General features: G+C 42.1%; 1 protein-coding gene and 1 pseudogene across 3 annotated transcripts in view; both read left to right on the top strand.

Moving 5' to 3' along the window:
* Positions 1 to 7: 7 nt before the first annotated feature.
* Positions 8 to 11809, top strand: part of NAPEPLD (N-acyl phosphatidylethanolamine phospholipase D) — a 62033-nt gene continuing 50231 nt past the window's right edge. For 2 of the 3 annotated variants that reach the window (XM_011927741.1, XM_011927740.1), the window contains exon 1: positions 96 to 490. The gene's annotated coding sequence lies outside the window, so the exon portion shown is untranslated. Of the gene's footprint in view, positions 50 to 95; positions 491 to 11809 lie in introns of those variants that run through there. The other variant, XM_011927742.1, reaches the window with a different exon arrangement.
* On the top strand, positions 893 to 8718 carry LOC105501729 (annotated as a pseudogene).

The raw sequence follows: 11809 nt of genomic DNA, 5'->3' as shown, positions 1-11809 counted from the left end.
AAGCCGAGGAACAGAGGCGGCGCGCGCGCCCAGCCACCCCCATTGCAAGGTGAGTCCGCGCCCCCGCGCTCTCACCCCGCCTCTCTGGCCGCGCGCCCGCGGCCCGGGATCCCGAGTGCCCTGGAGCTCCGTGGTTTCTGTGGGACCTCGCGGGAGGCGGTTTTCTCCCGCCTGCTGTGTGGCCTCTCTGCTGCCTCATCCAGGGTCTCTGGGCAGAGCAGTCCACACTCCCGAGCCTGGGGTGGTTTGGGATTCTTCGGCGAAGTGGAGCGGTCTGAGTGGGTTTCTCGGTCCCCGAGCCCTCCCTCATCCCGGAGATGCCGCACTTGTGAGCGACAGGGCTTCATTTGAATTTTCGCACCTCGCGAGTTGCGGAGCCTGCATCTCAGAAGCTGCCTGGGTGAAGAGACACAGCATTATTTTTTTTCTCTTTGGGAGAGTAGCTGTCTGGGATTTGATTGAGATTCCATCTTCACTGATAGGAATACATGTGGGTTTATCTTCTTTCGGTTGTATGTAAATGAATGGGTCGACAACTTCCTCCGAGCAACTTATTGTTGCTTCATCTAGAGTATTTATCTTCTAAAAATCCATTCCAACAGGTTTCTGCCTTTTTATTTTGGAATAAGTGTACTTATTTAACTATGGAATGGAAATGAAGAGCAAAAAAAAAAAAAGGGAGGGGGGCTAGCTGGGGAGCGGTGGTGGAAGGCTGTGCTTTCTTGAGTTTTCTGTTCTGTGGTTGCTTGCTTCTTATAAATTGGGTATTATTGCGGGCTTTTCAGAACACGTATTCAGATAGTTTTTTTTTTGTTTTATTTTTTGTTTTTTGCTTTTTTTTTTCCAAGCTAGAACTCGATATGGTCCTGGTAGTTGAGATAGATACTCTTCCATGGGTTCCGGGATCACATGCATCGTTATACCTCAGTTAAACCTGGAAAATATTAAGGGAGTGAGTAAAGTTTATCGACCTTTTAAAAAGTCATTTCGTTCTTGTCTTTAGTGTACGTTGTTATATATACATGTTATAGTATGAATGACTCACCTGGTTGGCTTTGGCTTAGCATGAAATGTTTGCTACTTGATAATTCTGATTAATTTGTCAAGGAAGTCATTCCTGAGATGCAGTTCTTCAAATTGAGAAATAATTTCCATGTTTGTTAAAAAATGGAAATCTCTAACATCTCCATTTCTATTTTCAGTTACATTGGTTATGAATTAGCCGCAGACATGGACTTCGTTTAGAAAGAAGTTATGTAATCTTTAAAAAGAAAAGATTACCTATATCCCACAATAGTGTGATTTTTGTTGCAAGAAAATACTAGGTCTGTTAAAGAAGAAATTTAGGGTAAAAGTACTTATTTAAAATAATAATTTAAGAGAGAGATTGAGGGGTTAAAATTTTTTAAGTCAACTGAAAATATAGTCAGGATTTTCAGAGATTTTATTTTGTTAACATTCTGCAGGCTTTCCTGCTACAAGAATTATAGTAAGTCTCCAAAAGACAAAAATACTTAGTGTATTTCTCATACCCTTATTTTCACTCATAATTCCAAATTATATTTTAGAAATTCTATATTGCAAAATTCTAATTTTAAAATTAGTCCAGTTATAACTGTATGAAGAACATTTTAGCATAAGCATTCCATCACAGGATTTTGGTTATGCTTTAGTTGATACAGTCATCCTTGTGTTTGTTTGAAAGGGGTATTATGTTACTTTGAGTGTTGGTGAGGTTGGAAAACTGAGGGGATTTTTGTGAACATTTAGTCTGTGTTTGGAAAAGCAGCAGTATTTGCCTTTAATTTTGTAGTTTCATTCTGCTTTTTCTTTGTAGTGATGGATAGCTGTGGATATAGTGAGTTTTTCCATTGCTTTCTACGCTTTCTAAATAAGAGTATAGCTATAGCTGGAGGACTGTTAATCTGGGCTTTTTAGGTTGAAATGCATACACATAAAAAGTGTTTTCATTGAAGTATTATTAGGGAAATGAACTGTGTGTATAATTAATCTTTAAAGAGCACTTTTATTCTGGAGGCCTGTGAGGGCATGCATAAAACTGTCATTAAAATATCACTCATGTGATTTCTAGCATAAGGTTCAAGAAATATATCATTCGAATGCCTATACTACTGAAGAATTCTGTCTACAATTTATGGTGCTTTGCTTGATTTGTCTTTTGAATTTATTAACCATTTATTGTGTATTTAAGTATTTTACTAACAGACTTTGGAGACAGATTACATATGAACTCATATATCCCCAGGGGCAGTTTTATGTTAGAGATACAGTCTTCTACCTCAGCTGGTTAAAAAATGTATTATAACTTTATCATTTACAAAGCTCTTTCAAGTATTTTAAATGTATGTATATATATAGAGAGTTTGATTTTATAGACATAAAATATGAAATTATTAGCCTTGTTCCACAGATGAGGAAAATAGGACGCCGACAGCCTGGGAGAGTCTGGTGATTTGGCCAAGGTCCCTTAGCTCAGCAGCCCCAGGCTTCAGCAGAATATATACACTGCAGACTCATGTTACACCCGGGTTCCAATGAAGTGAAAGTGGAGGAGAGTGGATCAGCAAGCGTTGGTCAGCAACACACTCATAGATTGCACTCCTGCCTTTGGGTAACAGGTTGTGAATGGTCAGTGCTGTTGGCTATGGAGGCACAGGTCTGGCATATAGATGGATCAGCATAATTCAAAATCTTGATTGAAAAACAAGTCAGTTTCTGCCTGCTACCTGGAACAATCCATTTTTCCTCTTGAAGGCGCAGACTCTTGTGTTTATCTAATTTGGGCACCTTCCCAGACTAAGGGACAGTAATATATTGATTGAACAATGAATAATGAATGCCTGTAGACTTATGTGTGATTTTGTAATCTCTCTCAGTTACAAGAATGAATAAAGAAACACCAAGCTTTCTCACTGTTACTAGCACTCTTAAACTGGTCACATCTTTTTTTTTTTTTTTTTTTGAGACGGAGTCTCGCTCTGTCCCCCAAGCTGGAGTGTGGCAGGGCAGTCTCAGCTCACTGCCACCTCTGCCTCCTGTGTTCAAGCGATTCTCGTGCCTCAGCCTCCTAAGTAGTTGGGATTACAGGCATGTGCTACCATGCCCAGCTAAAACTGGTCACATCTTAATAGGACACTCTGATGACAGCAGTCGTTTGTTTTGAAAGTTGTTATTTTCTGTATTTTGAAGGTCCTTCGATTACAAAGATGTTCCCTGTTCAAGTTACTGTGTTGTTCCTTTGGTTTGTTTAGAGAGCTCATGAAAAGCTCTGTAAACTAAGCTGTCTGTATATTCTGAACGTGTGTGTGTGTGTGTGTGTGTGTGTGTGTTTTCCAGAATGTTGTGGTGCTTTGTGGTTAAAGTAGCCAGTGAAAACTTAAAGAGTTTCTGGACTCAAATTCTTTTTTTTTTAAAACTTGAAGCCAAACTAAGTAAAATACCCCATATAAAGTAAAATGTGTCATTTATCTTCCTATGCTGATTGTATGCTCTTTTGGTTCCAAGTGTTTTTAAGCGTAGTTAAGGTGACAGCATGGCTGATAGATAGTCTGGGTTCCATTGTCAGCCAGAGCTAGATCCTTGGAATGTCATGTAACTCTGTGGCCTGACTTGCTTTACCTCTTAGGTAAAAGGGTCACACAAGTGATGACTTCTGTCATGGAATATTCGAGTTGGAAGGGACCTTAGAGGGAATATACCTGGTTCAATCTCTTTAATGTGCAGATTTTTAATTTCTGCCTTCATAGGAGTTTAGCCTGTCATGATTACCTCAAAATTGAAACATCAAAATTAGGCTTTTCCACCATTTCACAGATATGAGATACTTCACAATTCTTGCCTGAAAGTTAATTCCTTTCTCAATCTTTCCTCATATAGTGTCTCACTTTTATATGTAGACCAAATGCCCATTGTATGTAAATGTACATGTGCCGTTTGGAGCCTGTTTTTTAGCTGGGTGAACGCTAATACTGGTGCACATATCGAATTCATCAGAATGAAGAATTTGATCTAATAAACATTTTTGGTATTCTTAGCAACATTGTCTTAGTTAAGCCTGATTATGTAGAGCATTATAATTTTTTTTTCTTTTGCTTAGCCACCCGAATACCTTCACATCTTACTTTATAATCTTCATCTTCAATTTAGTTTAAACTGCCCACATATTTATAAATTTTGTTGAAGATATGACTATGCATTTATATGGTCACCTGAGGCATAGAATGATCAGCCCTCCAGGTTTTCCCAGAACTGAGGGAGTTCCCAAGATGTAGGAAGTTTTTTTTTTTTTTTTTTTTGCAACCTCCACCTTCAGGTTCAAGCAATTCTTGTGCCTCAGCCTCCTAAGTAGCTGGGACTACAGGCGTGCACTACCACACCTGGCTAATTTTTGTATTTTTAGTAGAGACAGGGTTTTGCCATGTTGGCCAAGCTGGTCTCGAACTCCTGGCCTCAAATGATCTGCCCGCTTCAGCCTCTGAAAGTGCTGGGATTACGGGTGTGAGCCACCACACCTGGCCTAAGATGCAGGACTTTAAATGTTAACACCGGGAAGTCCTCAGGCAAACCAGATATGTTGGTCCTCCCACCTGACAGTGTCTCTTTATGGGACTTGACTAGCCGTTCTCCCCAGCTTGAAAGATAACATGTTAGATGGTTTTATGCTGGATAAACTCAGACACCTTTTGAAAGCAAGGGAAATGTCTTCAAGGTACTATGTGTATTTTCTGTTTATGTGACTAAAATATAGGACCAATTATTTGTTGATGGTTCTTTTCAATGTAACTGTAAGTTAGAAAAATTGAGCAATAGAAGAACAGCATTTGAAACCTTCTTCATGTAAAATTAAAGGGGCAATTATATTTATAAGAGAACTAGTATTTACTGAGCATCTCCCAAGTACCTTTTTTTTTTTCAAGAGACGGAGGCTCGCTCTGTCGCCCAGGCTGGAGTGCAGTGGCGCGATCTCGGCTCACTGCAAGCTCCGCCTCCAGGGTTCATGCCATTCTCCTGCCTCAGCCTCCCCAGTAGCTGGGACTACAGGTGCCCGCCATCACGCCCGGCTAATTTTTTTTTGTATTTTTAGTGGAGTCACCGTGTTAGCCAGGATGGTCTCGAGCTCCTGACCTCGTGATCCGCCCGCCTCGGCCTCCCAAAGTGCTGGGATTACAGGCTTGAGCCACTGCACCCAGCCCCAAGTACCTTTTACTTTGAAAAAGGAGATAAAATTTTGTTGAAAGCCAAAAAATGAAAACAAAACAAAAGGCGAGCCTTGTCAATGAGACTGTAACTGTTTGCTAAATGCTACTAACTTTAGAACCTAGGTATCTATTCAAGATAAATTTATTGAATTTTTCTCGTAGATTCAACATGATTAGTGGAAAGAGCATGGGCTTTGGCATCTGGTCAACTTGGGTTTCATCCCTAGATCAAACTGTTACCAACTTTATTGCTTTGTGCAAGCTATTAAACTCCGTGAGCCTTTTTTACATCACCTATAGCATGAGGATAATAATGATCTAAAGTGCTTGTACATAGGAAGTGCTTAGTAAATGATAAATGGGCCAGGTGCCGTGGCTCATGTCTGTAATCCCAGCACTTTAGGAGGTCAAGGCAGGAGGATTGCTTGAGGAGTTCAAGGCTACAGTGTGTTGATCAAGGCACCCACATATGGATTAGGAAAGCTGTATTTTGGGCATTTGTTACCATTGGGTTTTTTTTTTTTTTGAGACGGGGTCTCACTCAGTCGCCCAGGCTGGAGTGCAGTGGCGCGATCTCGGCTCACTGCAAGCTCCGCCTCCCAGGTTCACGCCATTCTCCTGCCTCAGCCTCCCACATAGCTGGGACTACAGGTGCCCGCTGCCACGCCTGACTAATTTTTTGCATTTTTAGTAGAGACGGGGTTTCACCGTGTTAGCCAGGATGGTCTCGATCTCCTGACCTCATGATCCACCCGCCTCGGCCTCCCAAAGTGCTGGGATTACAGGCGTGAGCCACCGTGCCCGGCCACCATTAGTGTTTTTATAGCTCCCCTAAACCTAAACCTCCCAGTTATGGTAATCGTATCAGTTAGGATTAGTTTGCTGTGATTTCAAAGGTTGCTCAAATATGTTTTTCCTACACATGAAAGAAATCCAAAGTTGGACAGTTCAGGCTTGGTATGGTGGGCCCTGAAGTCCTTCTAGCTCTCTTCAACGCCGTTCTTAGGATGTGGCACCCTCCTGGCTCAAGATGGCTCCAGGTAGCCAGATGCAGGACACATCGAGAAGAATACCTCTCTCCCTTAAGGAGACTTATGGAAGCACCATAAAAGGCTTGTATCACATTGTTCAAAGTACCACCAACCTGGCCATCCCTAGCTAGAAGGCTGGGAAATGTCATCATTTAGCTGGTGCATAGTTAGCCTAAGTAAAACGGGTTCTGTTACTGAGAAAAAAAGGAAGAGAAGTTTTTTTTTTCCCTAAACGCATGACAGATTAAAGAAGACTAGATTTTATGGTAGGCATCCTTTCCTCTTTACCACTGTGCTACCACTTTAGCACTATAGAATTTTAACTACTCAGTTATTCCCCAAGACTTTTCCATTTTTATTTATTTATTTTATGTTTATTTATTTATTTATTCTTAGACAAGCTTTTGCTGTGTCACCCAGGCTGGAGTGCAGTAGCTTGGTCATGGCTCACTACAGTCTTGACTTCCTGGGCTCAAGAAATTCTCCTACCTCATCCCACCACACCTGGCTAATTTTTGTGGTTTTTCTGTTTTTGTTTTTTTTTTTTTGTTTTTTTTTAAAGATGGAGTCTCCCTCTGTTACCCAGGCTGGAGTGCAGTGGCACCATCTTCGCTCACTGCAAGCTGTGCCTCCTGGGTTCAAGCCATTCTCCTGCCTCAGCCTCCCAGGTAGGTGGGATTACAGCTGCCCGCCACCATGTCCGGCTAATTTTTTTGTATTTTTAGTAGACACGAGGTTTCACGGTGTTAGCCAGGATGGTCTCGATCTCCTGACCTCGTGATCCACCCACCTTGGCCTCCTAAAGTGCTGGGATTACAGGCGTGAGCCACTGAACCCGGCCTGTCTTTTTTTTTTTTTTTTTTTTTGTAGGAACAGAGTCTCATTGTGTTGCCCAGGGTGGTCTTGAACTCCTGGGCTCAAGTGATCTACCTCCCTTGGCCTCCCAACATGTAGGGATTAGAGGTGTGAGCCCCTGTACCTGGCCAGTTTTAATTTTTGTTAGCAGAGTTGGTGGAGATCCCCACTGTTGATTTTTGTCTCTCTGTCTTCTGGTCACTTTTGCTTCTATTATTTGACTTCTAGCAGGAGATCTTTTAAAAAAATAATTAACTATATCCCAATGAAGAGTGATTAAGAGTTTAAGCTCTGGTTTTTTCATTTATTCCATAAATATTGTGCACTCATTGTGCATAGGCTGCTTTGTGTTATTATAGACAATGTGAATCATTACTGATTACATTTCCCTTTTATTGACTTGGCTTCCTGGGGGCACAGAGTCAAATTTGTGACTCAGTTGGCTTGAGTACAAGCCTTGCCCTATCAAACTTTCTTTTTCTCTGTCACCCAGGCTGCAGTGCAGTGGTGCGATCTTGGCTCACTGCAACCTCTGCCTCCCTGGTTCAAGTGATTCTTCCATTTCAGCCTCCCGAGTAGCTGGGATTGCAGCCACCTGCCACCATGCCCAGCTAATTTTTGTATTTTTAGTAGAGATGGGGTTTCACCATGTTGGAGAGTCTGATCTCGAACTTGTGACCTCAAATGATACACCCGCCTTGGCCTCCCAAAATGCTAGGATTACAGGTGTGAGCCACCATGCCTGGTCCCTGTTAAACTTTCTACCTAGCAACGTAGTCTTCCCATCCCGCTGTATAGCAGTTTCAGGATGATGCTGCCTCTCTAACTTGGAGTGCTGAACAGGAAGTAAGAGTAGGATTTAAAGCAGTGGTTCTCAACCCTGCCTGTATATCAGAAACACCCACAGAACTTTGAAAAATTACTTAGAGAAACTGCCCCACCTGACGTTTTGATTCGTTGCCTCAGGTGTAGTTTAAAAAGCTCTACAGGGGAGCTCTTTGCTTTCGCTGCTGTGGCCACAGCCGTGAGTATACTCAGGCTTCCAAAGAGGCTCGCCTCTAGTGTCCTCCGCTGTGGCAAGAAGAGGGTCTGGTTCGACCGCAACGAGACCAATGAAATTGCCAATGCCAACTCCCGTCAGAGGATCGGAAGCTGATCAAAGATGGGCTGATCATCTGCAAGCCCGTGATGGTCATTTCCAGGCTCCGTGCCGGAAAAACACCTTATCCTGCCGGAAGTGCAGGCATATGGGCATAGGTAAGCAGAAGGGTACAGCCAGTGCCTGAATGCCAGAGAAAGTCACGTGGATGAGGAGAATGAGGATTCTGCGCCGGCTGCTCAGAAGATACCGTGAATCTAAGAAGATTGATCACTACTTGTATCACAGCCTGTACCTGAGGGTGAAGGGGAATGTGTTGAAAAACAAGCGGGTTCTCACGGAACACATCCACAAGCTGAAGGTAGACAAGGCCTGCGAGAAACTCCTGGCTGACCAGGCTGAGGCCCACAGGTCTAAGACCAAGGAAGCACGCAAGCGCTGTGAAGAGCACCTACACACCAAGAAGGAGGAGATCATCAAGACTTTGTCCAAGGAGGAAGAGACCAAGAAATAAAAGCCACCCCCCTTGTCTGTACATACTGGCCTCTGTAATTGCATAGATCAGCCATTAAAATAAAACAAGCCTTTATCTGCTTGCAAAAAAACAATCAAAAACAAACAAACAAAAAAACACAGGTAATTCTGATGTACATTTGAGGTTTAAGGGCTTGTATCCGTGTGGACTGGAAATGATCTAGGGAGGATTTACATTTCATTCCTTATCTGTCACATACTGGAGATCAAATCCTTTTTTGAAAACCTGTTTTGACCATGGAAAAAGCAGATGGGGGAAACAATATGATAGTCGAGTCATTTGGGTAAGAGAGGCAAGAATACTGAAATGCTTTAGGGGAAGCTTAGTTACTCATGATTTAGGTAGAACTGGCCTTGCTTACCTATTTTGCCAGCTCCTATTGTGGGAAATTTTTCCTTTGAGCAAAATAATCTGTTTAACTGGGGCTTCAGGCTCTGGGAAAAGTGCTGAGTCTGCATGTGGCCACCATTAGTATCATGAGTTTTCAGCTTCTGCTCCTAGGGCCAGTGAAGGGAGATAAAGGGAAGTCAGGTTGATTATTATTTTTAGAACCAGGAGACTATCAATGAGTCTTCTGAGCTAATGAGAGCCTTCAGGTGATTCCAGGAGGGTTAGTGAGGCCACAAGGAACTATGAAGTCGGGTAGGAATCCTGTTTTGTGTTAAGAGTTCTGTGAATTCCAAGATCAGGCCTTCTGTTACTCAAATAGAAAAAAAAAATTCCAGAGTTTATTCTGTTTCAGTTTATTCATGCCATTTCCCTCAGCTCCCTTATCTCATTAGTGTAGAAATGCAAAAATGGTATACATGTATATCCTACTATCTATTTAAAACAGTGTTTACAGCATAGTAAAACAGTGGCTTAGTTATCGAGGGCTTACTAGATACTGTGTGCCAGAGACTGGGCTAAGAATTATGAAACTGAGGCTTAGTATGATAGGGGGCAAAGTTGGGAAGCATTTATTTTAAGATGTTTTTATTTTATTTTGCCCCATTTTCTGGTAATGTGCTTTTTCCTGATAACCCATTCAAGTATATTTTAATTATATTCATTTTTAATACACTTTTATAATTTGCTACATACTTTCTGCTATTCTTAAACAGAGGCTACTGAATTGAACTCAGGGATCTTAAAGTCCCTTTGAACCTCAAGATTCTATTAACCTTTTGGGGATGTCTCTAGCCTCACTCTGACCCTGTGATTTACGGTGTACTGAAGACTCAGGAGATGGCTGAACGGGGTCTGGTGTAGTCGTGTCCTGGGCCTTGTTTTCCTGTAAAAGTCTCACTGTTCATTTATTTTTTTGTCATTTACCTTTTTCTCACAGAGGATGGACCATGCATGACATTGCGGGCAGAATAACATGTCTGCCCTTTGCCAAATTCATTTGTAAGTGAATCAGGGGTTCAAGTAACCTCTCTAGTGACTTTGTTTCTTTCCATCACCCTCTCTGTTGCCATCAGGGCCCTTTAACTTGTTGGCTGAATTCAGAAAGTTAAGCTTTTGAGCGTCTCTGACCTGCTGGATCACAGGACTGTTGCTGTCAGTGTGAACGGCTCAGCCTAAGGAAAAGTATTCATCACCATCTTGAGAATTTGGCCAGTGTGTTTTGGAAATGCCTTATTCTAAAGTCTATACCATTTTCATTAAACAAGCTGACGCTTCTGTAAACGTGATACTGAGCCAAAAATCTGTATGGTTTATGATTTTTTTTCCCTAATGGATTTTGAATCCCTGGAGGTCAGGGCTTCATATTCTCCACAGCAAACTGGAGAGCTAGGATTTAGATAAGGTAGACGTTCTAACAATGTTTCTTAAATATGACTTTTAAAATGCTTTAAGTTGAAGCCCTTACAAGTAATATCTGGAATCTTTTTAAGTTTGAAAATGGCTATTTGTATCAGATTTATATGTCCCGGCTCTTAATAACCTCCTAGTCTACCTGATATGCACTTTCTTCCAGTAGATAACTTTGCTGTTCTCAGGTGAAATACTTTGCTTATCCCTTGCCAGTCCAGCCTGGGGAAGGCGGCTGGACCTGAGCTGGGAATTTTATTTGAGGGAGTGGAAATAGGAGGGGTTGGCCAAGGCTGAGTTAGAGGGGACAGCTCTTTAGTGGCCTGAGCTGGCTCTTTGGTGCAGCTGAAGATTGTTAGAATTTTAGAGGTGGTGAAACTTTAGAGGTACAGCCCAGTTCTCTTATTTTACAGATGAATGAAAGAGAGTCTTAATGATGTTAAGTGACTTTTTAAAGGCTGCAGAAGGCTGGGTGTGGTGGCTCACGCCTGTAATCCCAACACTTTGGGATGCTGAGGTGGGTGGATCACCTGAGGTTGGGAGTTCAAGATCCACCTGGCCAACATGATGAAACCCTGTCTCTACTAAAAATAAAAAAAATCGGCTGGGTGTGGTGGCGTGCACCTGTAATCCCAGCTACTCAGAAGGCTGAGGCAGGAGAATCGTTTGAACCCGGGAGGTGGAGGTTGCAGTGAGCCGAGATCGCGCCACTGCACTCCAGCCTGGGCAACAAAAGCAAAACTCGGACTCAGGAAAAAAAAAAAAAAAAAAAGGCTATAGTATTCAGTAGGGTCAAAGTTGGAACTGGACTGAAGTCAGAAAGAAGTGAAAAGTGTGCTTTTTTTCCCTCTTTCTCTGTCCTATCCAGGAGCTATGAAGACATGTTTCTCCTTTGCGTTTCTTTACAGGTTATGCTTTAAATTGGAAGTTTTTCTTTTTGTATACTTAATTATGAGATGGAGACAGTAGAGAGAAGGTAGTCCCATTTTGGAAGCATTTTTTTTTTGGTTAAAATCTTGGCTCAGGAACAGTAAATGAACATTTTAAGATCATCTACCTGCCTGGCCAACATGGTGAAACCCCATCTCTACTAAAAATACAACAATTAACAAGGCATAGTGACACATGCTTGTAATCCCAGCCACTCGGGAGGCTGAGGCATGAGAATCAGTTGAACCTGCGAGATGGCGGTTGCAGTGACCGAGATCGCACCATTGCACTCAAGCCTGGGTAACAGAACGAGACTGCGTCTCAAAAAAAAAAAAAAAAAAAA

Source organism: Colobus angolensis, unplaced genomic scaffold (assembly GCF_000951035.1).
Source record: "Colobus angolensis palliatus isolate OR3802 unplaced genomic scaffold, Cang.pa_1.0 Scaffold74, whole genome shotgun sequence".
Taxonomy (NCBI): Eukaryota; Metazoa; Chordata; class Mammalia; order Primates; family Cercopithecidae; genus Colobus; species Colobus angolensis.
The sequence above is the reverse complement of the archived record's forward strand: the minus strand, read 5'-3'. Positions and strand labels throughout refer to the sequence as shown.